The 13,811-nt window shown below is 37.5% G+C and overlaps 1 pseudogene; it reads right to left on the bottom strand.

Moving 5' to 3' along the window:
• Positions 1-6,504: 6,504 nt before the first annotated feature.
• On the bottom strand, positions 6,505-8,115 carry LOC113755225 (annotated as a pseudogene).
• Positions 8,116-13,811: the final 5,696 nt, after the last annotated feature.

Raw genomic sequence — 13,811 nt, 5'->3', positions numbered from 1 at the left:
TATAAGGTAAGAAACGGTTCATAAATAACTTTAGAAGTAGTTTGAGGTCACTCACCTCCATGGCTCAGAAATCATCCATCATATAACATTGCCTTGCTCAAATCCAAGTCTTAGATCACAAACTCAATGCAAACAAGTCCTTTAAAACTTCGGACAGCACTTCCCCTGAATTTGCTTACTTTCCCAGCCATCATGGCTTCATTATTTCTTCAGCCAGTCCCAAAGGTACACACACAACAACAAGTTCATCTAATAGCTATTCAACAAGCTCCAAGTAGTACTAGTACAAGTCAAGCTAGGAAAAAGTCCGGAAATGAAGGTTAAGCTCAAAACCAGAAAAACAGTTTTGACGTCATTTTGCGGTAATGGTACCAAAGGCGCTACGATTGTCGGATGAAGGTAAAAGATACACCGTTTCGAAGCTAGGAGATAGGGCTACAACATTACAGAAGGTCACTCAACCCAGTTTTGAGTGCAAACAGGTCAAAAATGCAGAATACCAACCCAGAACCGTAATTGCAGGTTTACAAATCACACCATGCTGTAATTAGTCCAACTCAGTCTATACAGGTCCAAATGCATTGATTCCAAAGGCATGCGGTAGCTAAGACCTCAAGATACATTTCATAAGAAGACACCAACATCCAAGTCCAAAGCAATTCCGGTCAAAATGGCCAATTACAAGTGCAGTTTTCGCATTCTGATCAACCCAGAACAGCAACAGTAAAATCGACATATCTCACTCTACACCACTCCAAATGACCTAAAATTTTGCAGACACCTCTAAATTATCATTCCATACAACTTTCATGAAGACCACTCAGTCCAGTTCTCACCCTAACTAGGTCATATTTACCAAAACAACCCCAGATTTTCTAGTTCGAAGCTCACTGTGGCAGTTCTGATTCATTCAGTCATAACTCAGCACACACAACTCCAAATCAAGTAATTCCAAAGCCATTTAAAAGCTAAGATACAAGGCTAGAATTCGTAAGAAGACATCAACAACCAAATCAGTAGTATTCCCAGTCAAACTAACCAATTACCAAAGCTGATTTCCAGGTTCGGACAGAAACAGGGCAGCAGGGGTATTTTGGTCCTTTCACAGGCTACCGAACTCGGATTGAGCTGAAATTTTGTAGGAAACTATAAAACATCATTCTATACAACTTTCATGTTTTGTGCTAAGGCCAATTCGGCCTCTAACTATGATGAACAGTGCCAGGCAGAATTGGGGAAATTCAAAACCCTAATCTGGAATTTCATGCATTCAAGTGCTAATCCTCCATAAAATCACATCTTTAACCAATACAAACCATTAATTTGACATTAGCAAGACCAAAGAAGGAATTCATAAGTCACTCACCTTGAAACCTCAAGAAAGGAAGCAACTTAGCACCATTTTCTTCCAAACCACTTCACAACCAACCTCACAACCACTAAACTAAGGGTTTTTATGGAGAAATTGGAAGTTTAAACGGTTGATTTGCTAGATTTGAGCAAGAAATTGAAGAAACAAGTTGAGAGCTTTCTTTTCTTTTCTTGGAGAGAGAGAGAGTAGGCCAAGACAATAAAATGGAAAGAAATTGGGTCAAAATTTGGTTTAGTAAAGGTTAAGACAAGTCCAAGTCAAAGTCAAGGTCCAATGGTTTTGTGACAAATGGTCCTTTAGGGTTTTAATCTTATCTTTTTGTCTCTCCAATACAAATATCTTAACACCTTGTAAAATAATATCACTTAATACAAAATTCCAACAAGTTGTCAAAAAATAATGCATTTACCGCACTTGCGGGTCCCACGTCCAAAATACGCTTTTAATTTCTCAAAAACTAACCGATACTAGAAAAATCATTTTAAAACTATTTTTGCTCATAAACTTTATCTGGGGAATTTTTCTAATCAAGAAAATGTAGAAAAGGCGGGCGTTAAAAAAATAAACCCTAGAAAATTAAAAAAATTTCCGGGTTCTCAAACTCATTTTTTTCGGGGCGTCACATCTCTCATGTCAACTCAGAACTATAAACAATTCTAAATCTATTGGAGCGATGTCTTATCGACCACTTATACTTCTGGGGGGACACCCTAACCCATTGGCCAACCGTGTAACTCGAGCCGGCAAGGGCTTGGTTGAGAAGCTTAGTGAACCATGAGAAATTATAAAGCTTGATCTTTTAAGATCTCGCATGGCATACTTGAGCAGTATCGCCTTTTCTAACTTAAGTGCGGGCCCGGAACAGGGGTGTGTAACGATGAACGGAATTGTGAAGTAAGTGGAGTTCTACGAACTTAATATCTACCCGGTTGACGTGTGACGACCCCACCTCCCCCTAGGGCGTACCCCAGGGTTTAGCGGTCCGCCTGCCCAGCTCTCGCCAGGACTCACTCACTTACTTCAAATAAAATAGGTTACAACCTCAAGAGTAAAGGAAATAACAATTCCCAAACTGGGAACGTATACTTACATACATTTCTATCTCAAAAGTAATACAACCCAACTATAACAAAGGTTCTCAATCTCAATACATCCAACCCTATCCAGGCATTAGAGGGAGTACAATTGCAAAATTTTAAAAGAACTAGACTACGCTATTCTATACAAGTCTCTCGCCCTTGCTCTCATCCCCTGTAAGGAAAACAAAACTAACGGAATGAGCTAAAAATCTAGCGAGGTTCCGTACGCAATAATCAAATCAATTAGACAAGGACATTAATCAGATGCTAACAAGTCATCCAGAAAATATTTACAATATAAAGCAATAATAACACATTCATTAAAAGGATACATGCTCACGTGGAGCCCTTCATTCATTTATTCCACCAATCATTTCCTTATTCCTCCAGCATTAAAATAATTTCGTTTGTATGTGAAAACCCCTCCATTGTTCTTGCCATTCATTCATTCATTTCATTTTCCCCCTACTGGACATTGGCCAGTCTCCACCCGACAATGTGGTAATACCTGAGTATACCAAACATTAACCCAAGGTCACCAATCGCCCGACCGAGTCCGCTTCTGGTTCGAGTCGACCGGCAACAAAGGGCAAGGGCCCAGTTCAGCCAAACGACATACATTCATGTACAAGTAGCATTTAATCATTTAATCATTGTAAATTTCACATTCATTTAGGTCGAGTGCGATAAAGTACACACTCGCCTAGCAAAATTCATTTTTAGAAATCATTGAAAACATTTAATATTTAACCAAATATTCACAAATAGTCACATAGTCACAACAATCCACATAGTCATTGAAAACATAACGTACAAAGAACACTCACCTATTTAAGCAAAATAACGTCCAAAATATCCTTCCGGATAATACCCTCAATCACCAAGGAACCCTAATAATAACCAAGGGAAAATATTACGGTTAAACCATCCAAAGTTTAGGTGAACCAAAGAAAATCCGAATAACTACTAGTACAAAATATAAATATGGTTTTGGAAGTGAAAAGATTACATTTAAACCAAAGGACATGAGTAAACTATTTGTAAAACTTATGCTCGCTCGTAAAACTTTGAAATCTCCATTTGAGTCGAAGTGATAAAGAAAACGTATTTCTATTAGTCGTAGAATTCATTTTTCCAAGGGTACAAGTTTCGGCCGAATTCTAACTTATATACTTCGATAAAAGAAGACACAAATATCCTAGATGGTTCAAGTGGTATTCGTTCTCAAATCTTCACCTAGTTCTTGAGTGTAAATTTCGGCAGCATGCCCTTTGTATTTACCTAGTTTCCAGCCATTTATGGCTTCATTGTTTTTCTCAATCAGTCCCAAAGTCAAACACAGATAATCTCATTACAATAGCCGTTCAATAGGCTAAAAGTCAATCAATTACAAAACCAAGCTAGAAAAGTGACCGGAAATAAGGTTTAAGGCATAGAACAAAAAGACAGGTTTGACATCTTTTAGCGTATTAGCCACAACCGAAGCTACGCTTATCGGATTGGGGTAAATTTATACCGTTTCGAATCTAAGACAAAGGGCTACAACTTTGATGAAGATAACTCAACCCAGTTCATAGTTTATCTAGGTCAAATTTACCGATTATAGAACCAGAATTTCACCATCAGGCTGGTTAACAGCACTGGATTCAAATGACAAGAACTCAGGCTACAAAGGTCCGATTGAGGCGTTTTCAGATACGTTGGAAAGCTAAACCATAAGACTACAACTTTCATGTTTCGGTCAACTACTGATTTAATACGGATCAAGGTGAAAAACGAAGCCAGAATGATGAAATGTCAAAACTGTCCGCAGAACTCTACTATGGCAGTCAAGGGTATTTTTGTCATTTTACGTGCTACAGTGCTCAGATTGAGCTGAAATTTTACAGACAGCTATACAACTTGCATGTTTTGAGCTAAGCCCAATTCGGCCTCCATCATGGCCGAATGAAACTGGTCAGAACAGGGCTTCTTAAATATTTAAAGCTGGATTCAAAGTATTCAAGTGATAATCTTCTTATTCATGTAAAACAACCACCACTACCACTCCCTATCTAAGTTTATTCACACCATAATCTATCTAAACAAGAAGAAGTACAGCTGAACACTTCAAAACCCGAACTCACAAATCCAACATAATCATAAAAACTACTTACATAGCTATCAATAACCAAGAATATGAGTTGCTACACAACTTAAGCAAGACTAAGGGAAAGAACCATGATGGACAGCCATAATACCTGACTAAGATGCTTGCAAGAGATAAACACCACCTCTCCTTGTAAAGTTTTAGCACACCAAGCTTTCCAAGTGCTCAAAGGAAGGATTAATCGGTTTAGATTCTTGATTTTTCACTCAAATAAGCTCAAACTTAAGATGGAATTGAAGCTCTTTTCTCCCTTTTTTTTCTCTCAATTTCCGGCCACCATAGCTGCAAAAAATGAAGATAAAATGAATTCCAAGAAAGATAAGAAGCTTGGACTTGAATTTGGTCAAAGAGGGTTAGATGTTCTCCAAGTGTCACTCCAAGATCTTCCTCAATTTTTTTTCCTTTTCCTTGGCTTTCTTAGTCAAGAATTTCAGCCATCACATGCTAATTATGGGCTGATATTTTGGCTCTAATAACAATGAGATTAAGTTAATGAAGTGGTGGTCAAGTGGTGTATTCAATCGGTAGTGAACGATACCCGTCGGTTCAAGCCGATTTTCCTTAAATCGCGTATACTAGAGTTTTAACTTATAATTCACTAACTTATTTTTATCACTTCCAATCACACATTTAATATCATCTAAAACTCACTCTAAATTACTAAATTTGATACACACTCCGTACCGAATAATTACACTACAAAAAGGCGTAAAAACCCTAACTTACGATAACTTGAAAACGAAAGGAAAAACCCTTGAGTCTATGTTTATTTGCACTTATTATGGGGTAAATGAGTAGTAAGGCTATTCTAAAGTAATAAATTCCAAATAAAAGGGAATTTTAAGAAAAATATAAGGAAATTTTCCAGTCGTCACACTCTTTCCCCCTTGAAGAAATTTCGTCCTCGAAATTTTTTTACCTTCAGTTGCCTCAGATGACTCCGGAGGTTGTTGGTTTTCTACGGCATATACCTTTTTCGGTACTTTTGTTCGGTTCCCTCTTTCATTTACTTGTTTCGATTTGGTTCCATCCAGTTGTTGAGCACTACTCTCTCGTGGCTGCTTCATTGGGCAAGTACTAATTTGATGATTGCTACTCCCACAAATCAAACACTTTCGCCTTTTCCTCCAACAATCATTCTCGGTGTGATTAGCCTTTCCACAGTATCCACAAGCCAAGTGAGAAGCCACTTTTTGGCCTTCTTGAGAAATTTCATCATGTCCTATCTGACTTCCTCCTATAGATCTTTCATCTAATGCTCCTAATGTCCATGGTAGGCGAGGTAAATGGTTCACTTTTTACAATTTGGAGGGCATTATCTTTTCTCTAGATTCCTCAGGCATGCTACTAGATGTACCTCTTTTCGTGTTTGAAAAGCTTTTATTTGTGCTTTCGCATCCTCAATTCTTTGAGCCTTCTCAAGAGTCTTCGTGAAAGTATTAACTTGAACCGCCGCTAAAGCTTCCTGGATTTCCAAATTCAAGCCTTGTATGAACCGTCTTACTCTCCTTCGCTCCGTAACTACCAATTCGGACATAAACTTAGACAGTTTAGTAAATTTAGTCTCATATTCGGCCACACTTTGGGTTCCCTGATGCCACCCGATAAACTCATCCTCCCTCCTTTCTTGGACCAAAGGTGGGAGGTACTTCTCGTTAAATTCCCTTATAAAGTTCGCCCATGTCCATGCAGTCTGTTCTCTCTCCCACTTTGCCCTAATAACATTCCACCATGCTCGAGCTGGTCCTTCGAATTGGAATATAACAAAGTTCACCTGTCTTTGTTTCGTGTAGTTCAAGGCTGCGAAGATGTTAATCATTGCCTCTAACCACTGTTCAGCTACATTTGGATCAGGCCCTCCAAGGAATTTAGGAGGTACAACCTTTTGAAACCGCTCTAAAACCCTATCCTCTCCTATCTCGGGATTCTGGGGTTGATTGGAGCAACAAGGATGCAAGCCAGGTTAGTGCATCAGAGACAGAGAGCCAATAGGAGTATAGTCTATAGACATTGTAAGTTGTTTCTCTCAGCATTATGTTCCTCTCCTGAAGTATAATTGCCAATCCATCACTACAAATGTAATAGACTGCAATTGTTATCCTCTGGGAGAATTATCAAGTTGCCAGAACAATGATGCCGTAATGATTCCCATGATGAGGGTTGCTCCAAATCGACAGGTGAAAACCTCTGGCATGCGAAAGGAATTAAGGAATGATCGTTTTGATAACACTGAGATTTCAGTACAAAATGGACTAGTATATTTTGGGACTACTGAAGTAGGAGTACTAAAATCATCCTTATAGGTTGTCCCAGATACCAATTTATCTCGAGAAATAATGGAATTGAATGCTTGCTTCAAATCTAGACTTTGACTAAATGCTTGCTTCAAATTTAGGCTTTGTTTAGCAGTAGATTGTTTTACTTCTGATCCTATTCCTCTACCCATGTATTGCTGCTGCCATATCTGATTGAATTGGGCCATGCTGTCAATCCCATCCCTAGAATATTCAAGATCGCAGATGAGATCCAAAATTGCATCAGAAGGGTTTTGATCTGCAGGTATTGGTTGTCCAAGGTTCTCCATAAAGAAGGGCAAATTTGATGGAGATCCACTATAGACTACTTGTCCATGAGACAAGAATAACAGCTTGTCCAATAGGCCAAGAATTTGAAAACTTGGCTAGTGTATAGACATGATCAGCATGCTTCCTGTCTGAGCAATGCACTGTAAAACCTTCACAACCTTGAAAGCACTAGTGGAGTCGAGTCCTGAGGTTGGCTCATCAAGAAATTAAAGAATAGGATTGTTTATGATCTCAACTCCAATGGAGACTCGCCGGCATTCTCCACCAAACCCCCCAGTGCTCTTCATCTCCGATGATGGTTTGAGCTGCTGTTCGATGGTCTAATTGATCGATCAAATCATGAACTCTTTTTTTCTTCTCGAATTTGGAGAGAATTTGAGGGAGCCTCAATTCGGCAGCAAACGTCAAAGTTTCTTCAATAGTTAGCATTGGAAAAAGGAGGTGATCTTGCATAACATAGGCAGAGATCGCTCTGAGTAAGCTGGAATCCAATTGTTCACCACTCAGGGTGATCATTCCATTCAAGCTTCCCTTGAATATCCGATTAGCCAATGCATCAATTAGGGTAGACTTCCCTGACCCTAAGGGGCCTACCACGGCCAAAATTTCACCTCTATGTGCCTCACCAGAGACATCATTAAGTAGAATTTTCATCTCTGTCTCCTTCGAAGAAAGGTTGCTCTTATTGGTGCAGGAGAAGATACTAAACCAGTCAAGTTTATGGCTAATTTTGACGTTGTAAGAGAGGTTACCGAATGAGAGAGTGAGAGGATAAGCCTGATTTTGGATGTTGGGGTTCCTCATTTGGATGACTCAATGAGCCACAATAACCTCAGCGTTGTCCTCCTCCTATGAATCACTGGTGCTCACCAAAAGGGGAGTTGGTGATGCAGAGGTGGTGGACATTGCAGCTAGTTCAATCTCCACCATTGTTCTGCGCTAGCTACTAGTTGAGAATTAGATACTCTTGTTTATAATATGGCATATCGAATCAGTAATTGATTGTCTAGAAAGCAAGAATAGAATGAAGCTTTATTTCTTTATTAATTGGTAAAAAATAGAGTAGTTTCATTTTTCATAATTGATACATAATAGAGAGTAGCATTCAAAGTATTATGAACTATAGTCAAGGATGAAGAAGACGATCTGTTTTTCTAAAGACTCGTGTACAGGGAAGGGAACGAAGAATTAGATTGAAGAATATACTCTTAGAAAAAAGATGATGAAAATGAATACTCTAAGTGTGAGGACCCGTAATTTTCTTAATTTCTAGGTTTTAATTTCTTGTAATTTTATGTTTTTCCCACCTTTTCTTTATTTGAAAAATTGTGCAAATAAATTTTATGAGTAAATATAGTTTTTAAATGATTTTTCTAGTATCGGTTAGTTTTTGAGAAATTAAGAGCGTATATTGGACGTGGGACCCGCTAGTGCGGAAAGTTCGGTAAAATTCGGCCAACTAGATTAAGTTTTGAATACTGGAGTTAATTTACCGGGTGTTAAGAGATAAGTAGAGGTTGCAATTTGGATTGATATGAGAGAGACAAGTTAGGTAGATATTTAATAAAAGGTGACAAGTGTCACCATAAGAGTAAGTCTTGCCATTTGACCACTATTCATGCCTTTACCAAATTAATATCAAAATTGACCAAAAACTCACCATTTGTTTCTCTTCTTGGCCGACTTCTTTCAAGCACAAAGGAAAGAAAACTCTTCACAAGTTTGGTCTCCAACCTTGCTCAATCTCCAACTTCAACCGGTTAAATTTGTAATTGCTCCATAAAACTCCTCCACTTAGTGTTTGTGAGTTGTTTGGTGGAGTTGTTTGGAAAGTTAAGGTGACCAATAGCTCTCTCTCTCTTGTTTTAAAGGTAAGTTGTGAAGAACCACCCTCCTCCTTTAATTGATGCTTAAATCATGCTTAGTGGTTGTATGAGATGCAAATTTATGGGTTATTTCTTGATTTGTGGTTGAAATGATGAAGTTTTATTATTTTTGGGGATTTTTCTGTTTTAATATAAGTATGATTGTGTGGCTATCTATGATGATTGGAAATGGTCTATATTGAATCTAGGAGGTGGAAAAAGTGATTAATTGCAACCAATTTCTGTTTTGGAAAAAAATTGAAAAACCTAGGGTTCTTAAGGGAGCATTCTGTCCGAATTTTTAGGTCCTAGATAGAGGCCGAATTGGTCTTAGCTCAAAACATGAAAGTTGTATGGAATGACATTTTAGAAGTGCCTACAAAATTTCAGGTCAATCGGAGTAGTGTAGAATGAGATAAGTCGAAATTACTATTGCTGTTCTGGTTTTACCCGAAATTGAGAACTGCGCCTGTAATTGGTTGTTTTGGCTGGAATTGCTTCTGAATTGGTTGTTGAGACCTTCTGATGAAATTTAGCCCTGTTTCTTAGCTTTCAGTTGGTTTTGGAATTTCTGGATTTGGACTTGGAGAGCCTGAGTTGTGATGTTTCAGCTGGTTTTGACCTGTTTGCACTCAAAACTGGGTTGAGTGACCTTCTGTGATGTTGTACCCCTGTCTTTTAGCTTCGAAATGGTGGGTCTTGCACCCTCATCCAATAATCATAGTGAAATTGGTGCCATTACCGCAAAATGAGGTCAAAACTATTTTTTCAGGGCTAAAGCTAATTCCATTTCCGGATTTTTCTGGTTTCCTCTAATGCTTATATATGCTTATGGAACCCTATTGTGATCGTGTTGGCATCGGTTTATGACTTGTAATCGAGTCTTCTTGTGCTTATTGGAATATTCTAGGGCTTGACTTTTATTTCCGGTCATTTTCCTAGCTAACTTTTGTACTTGGATAACCTTGAGCCTATTGAACGGCTGTAGTGATGAATGTATATTGAGTATGACTTTGGGAGTTGATTGAGGAAAGTAATGAAGCCGTGATGGCTGGAAAAGTAAGAAATTTAGGGTAAGTGCTGTCCAATTTTTCTAGGCCGATTGGTTCCTTTAAGTTTGAATTGGCTTGTGATAGAAATGAAGGGCTTTTGGGTTGTTGAACCTAGGTCTTCATGTTACCTTTTTGTTCCCAAAAATCATGTTTTGTACCCTTGCATTAGTAATTATTTGGCGAGGCATACGACTAGTAGTCGAGCCTCACATGTGCATTTTGTTTACTCGATTCTGGATGTGAAACCTTCAATTGGTTTACTTTGATTATTTTAGGGTTTCTTGGCGATTAAAGCCAATCCGAAGTGAAAACTTTTGAGGTATCTGTACTTGAACCGGTGAGTGTACCACTCCCCTCCATTGCTGTTTAACTTGATTTCTGCTCTGCAATCTGTTTAATTTGTTTGAGACGAGGGTGTACTTTATCGCACTCGTTCTCTTGTCTGTTCATATGCCAATTTTGGTGTCAATCTGAATCTGTATCTGTATCTGATATCTGTATCTGTATCTGTATCTGTATCTGTATCTGTGACCTATGAGCTCAAATCCTGTGGCTAAGTTATTTGAGTCGGGCCGGCAAGGGCCTGGACGATTAGATAACGAACCACGGTAGTCTGTTTTGGGATCTTTGGGTATTGAGACCCTTGATTCCGGTATACTCGAGTATTACCATTTCTGTTTCTGTTGAGGTGAGCGGGCCCGGTAAAGGAGTGTTTGGTGGACGGAATTTGGTGTAAAGTGGGATCTACGGACGTGTTGGTTCTATATACGTTGACGGAGAGTCAACCGGCTTGGATCAAGTACTGCGCTGGAACGCTGGCTCCTGAGAGCCACCTGTATCCTTCCTATTTGAGTTCTTGTGTTTACCTGTCTTACTTTATAGCGAGCATGTGTATCTGGTTTGTATAACGTGAAATACCTGATTTTTCTGCTACATGTTTGGTACCTCATTGGGCGTAAGCTCACCCCCTCCTCGTTATCTTTGTTTTCCTTACAGGAACCTCTTTTGGAAATCATGATTTTGAGAAGCGAGTTGAGCTAGTTAGGAAATCTTTTGTTCTTTTGTATAGCTCCTTGAGAATGAGCAAACCCTAAATGTATTTCGTTTCACTGGTTCCATTTGAATTGTAAACCTAGCGACATGTATATATGAAAGCATTTTCTCCATGTTTAAGCTTGGCGGTCTTCAATCGTTCATTTTTTTTGGGTCCTATCTCGCGTAATATCGGATTTGTGTGATTCGACTCCGTAGTTCTGGCGAGAGCTGGGCAGGCGGTCCGCTGAACCCTTTGGTTCGCCTTTGGGTGAGGTGGGGCTGTCACACTAAGGTTCCCTATATCAACTAATGTAAGAGTATTTATAAATTACTGCATAACTATTAGTCATCATCTTAAATTCTTTTCTCTCCTTTCTCTCTGTAAAACTCTTTTCTCTCCCTTCTCTCTAGAACTCTTCCATCAAAATCTTCTTCATCTCTCCATGGGAGGAAGACCAAATCTGGTCTTTTCCTATAGGAGGAAGTACTCTTTATAGTTTTTAGTTTCTCTTATTTGAATAAATTTTCTCTTAGGATTACCTAATGAGAGATTTTCTCTTCTAGGATCTCTTAATGAGAGTTTCTTCTCTTCTAAATTGTTCTAGTCAGAGTTTTATTCTCTTATGGGTTTTTTCTTGTGAGAGTTTTTTAGATTTTTATCTTTGTGAAATTTGAGATTTTGTAGATCTAGAATTTAGTTTCTCAAATATGCAATTTCTCTATTATTGTTAAATTTAAATTTCTCTTTGGGCTTGAACTAGTTTTAAATAGATCTGATTGTCAGCAAACATGTACTGATGTATTGGATTACAATCATTCATCTGGATAGAAGATATATAGGAGCACTAATTTTATCTTTATTTGTATTTTTTTTAGATCTATTATATGAATTAATTTCAAATCTATATGTATTTGTGTCATATTTGTTTGATATATTTTCTGCCATTAGTGCAGATTTGTTTGAATGAAATAATTTTTTCTATATAAAAAAAAGTTAGTCATCATCTTAGAAGAGGAAAAATATGTTTATAATTGTCCCCGTCTTAATTTAATATGGTTGACTACTTTGAGTTTAGTTATGCTAGGGGCAATCCTACAAGGTTTGGTCAAAACTGATTAATTTAATTTCGAAAGTTCTCCTCAATGGATTGAGTTTGAATCACGAAACATGACAAAAGTTTCTGCTTTTAGAAGGCATGAAAAGACATCTTAGAAGAGGAAAAATATGTTTATAATTGTCCCCGTCTTAATTTAATATGGTTGACTACTTTGAGTTTAGTTATGCTAGGGGCAATCCTACAAGGTTTGGTCAAAACTGATTAATTTAATTTCGAAAGTTCTCCTCAATGGATTGAGTTTGAATCACGAAACATGACAAAAGTTTCTGCTTTTAGAAGGCATGAAAAGATTTGCAGAAATTCTTGGGATTTCTATCAACGAAGATGTTCTAAAACCTGCATTGTGTTCGACAGATTAACTGTTTGGATGTTTTACGCCTTTTAACTTGTACAAAATGGAGCACAGTATTTCTTTTATCCCTTTATTTTAAGAACCAAAAGGAAAAGAAAATGCTAAACTAATGAAACTATGCTAGGGTATTATACTTTAGCCCCTCTGAATCGACAAATTTTTGCATAACTCTACTTAGTTTCAAAATTTTATATAATGTTTCATATTTTGGACTAAATTGTCAAATGGAAGCAAACCCTCTTCAATAATGGGCCAGTTGAAAATGTAACCATTACTTTTATGTAACAAATATACTCTGGACAATTTCCTTTTTTAGGAAAACAGATTGATGCTTGTTAAGTAAAGTAAAGCTAAGCTTTTGCTCTATTTGAACTAGAAGCGTGCTTTCGCAATAATAACCTCAATTCATAGGGATGCAGAAAGACATTAGCTATTTGTTTGATTTGCAGATGGTCCGCTCAATGATCTTAGTCCCAATATAGTTTAATCATCTATTTTACTTTGACACAGGCGAAAATATAAATAGAAGAAGAAAATGGGAAACCAAAGTTCAATTGTTCGCCGAGTATTTTGGGTGTTATTGGCATCTTCCTTGGTGAAAATCAGCTCCAAGTTACAGTTGAATTTTTGTAAGCTATGTGTTGTTTTTAACTTTGGCATTTTAATTTTAGGAAAATTCTGTACTAAGTTACATACGACTTAATCCACACAAATAAACTAATGGATGATCCATTTTTTTTGGAAATTTACATGTTTGTATCTATCGTTTAGAAATATTATAATTTAGAATTGCTTTTTATAGGTGAACTCTTTTTTTTTTTGAAACGATATTAGTAATATATTGATAATCAACTGAACTTTACAATTGAAGCAAAGGCCTCTCATTTCTATACAAAAAGTGCTCAACAGCACAGAGGATTGATCCATTCCTCATCATGTAGAATATCTAACGCATAATCACTAACTCTAATACTAACATGATTAACACTTTTAGATATAATACAAAAAGAGCACATGTGAAATAAAGTTTTCAAGCTAAGAATGTCCTCAACTAGAGTATGCAGCTTGATATTTGATGCATTTCCAGAATGGATTTGCTGAAGTAGTTGCTTGTTGCAGCTCTGTATGATGATTTTCCTCCAACCATTGATTGCTAATTTACTCATAGCTATCTTAATAGCCTCAACTTCATCCAATTGTGGAC

The sequence above is a fragment of the Coffea eugenioides genome, unplaced genomic scaffold, assembly GCF_003713205.1.
Source record: "Coffea eugenioides isolate CCC68of unplaced genomic scaffold, Ceug_1.0 ScVebR1_1318;HRSCAF=2147, whole genome shotgun sequence".
In the NCBI taxonomy this organism is placed as follows: domain Eukaryota; kingdom Viridiplantae; phylum Streptophyta; class Magnoliopsida; order Gentianales; family Rubiaceae; genus Coffea; species Coffea eugenioides.
This window is presented reverse-complemented; position numbering and strand designations above follow the sequence as displayed.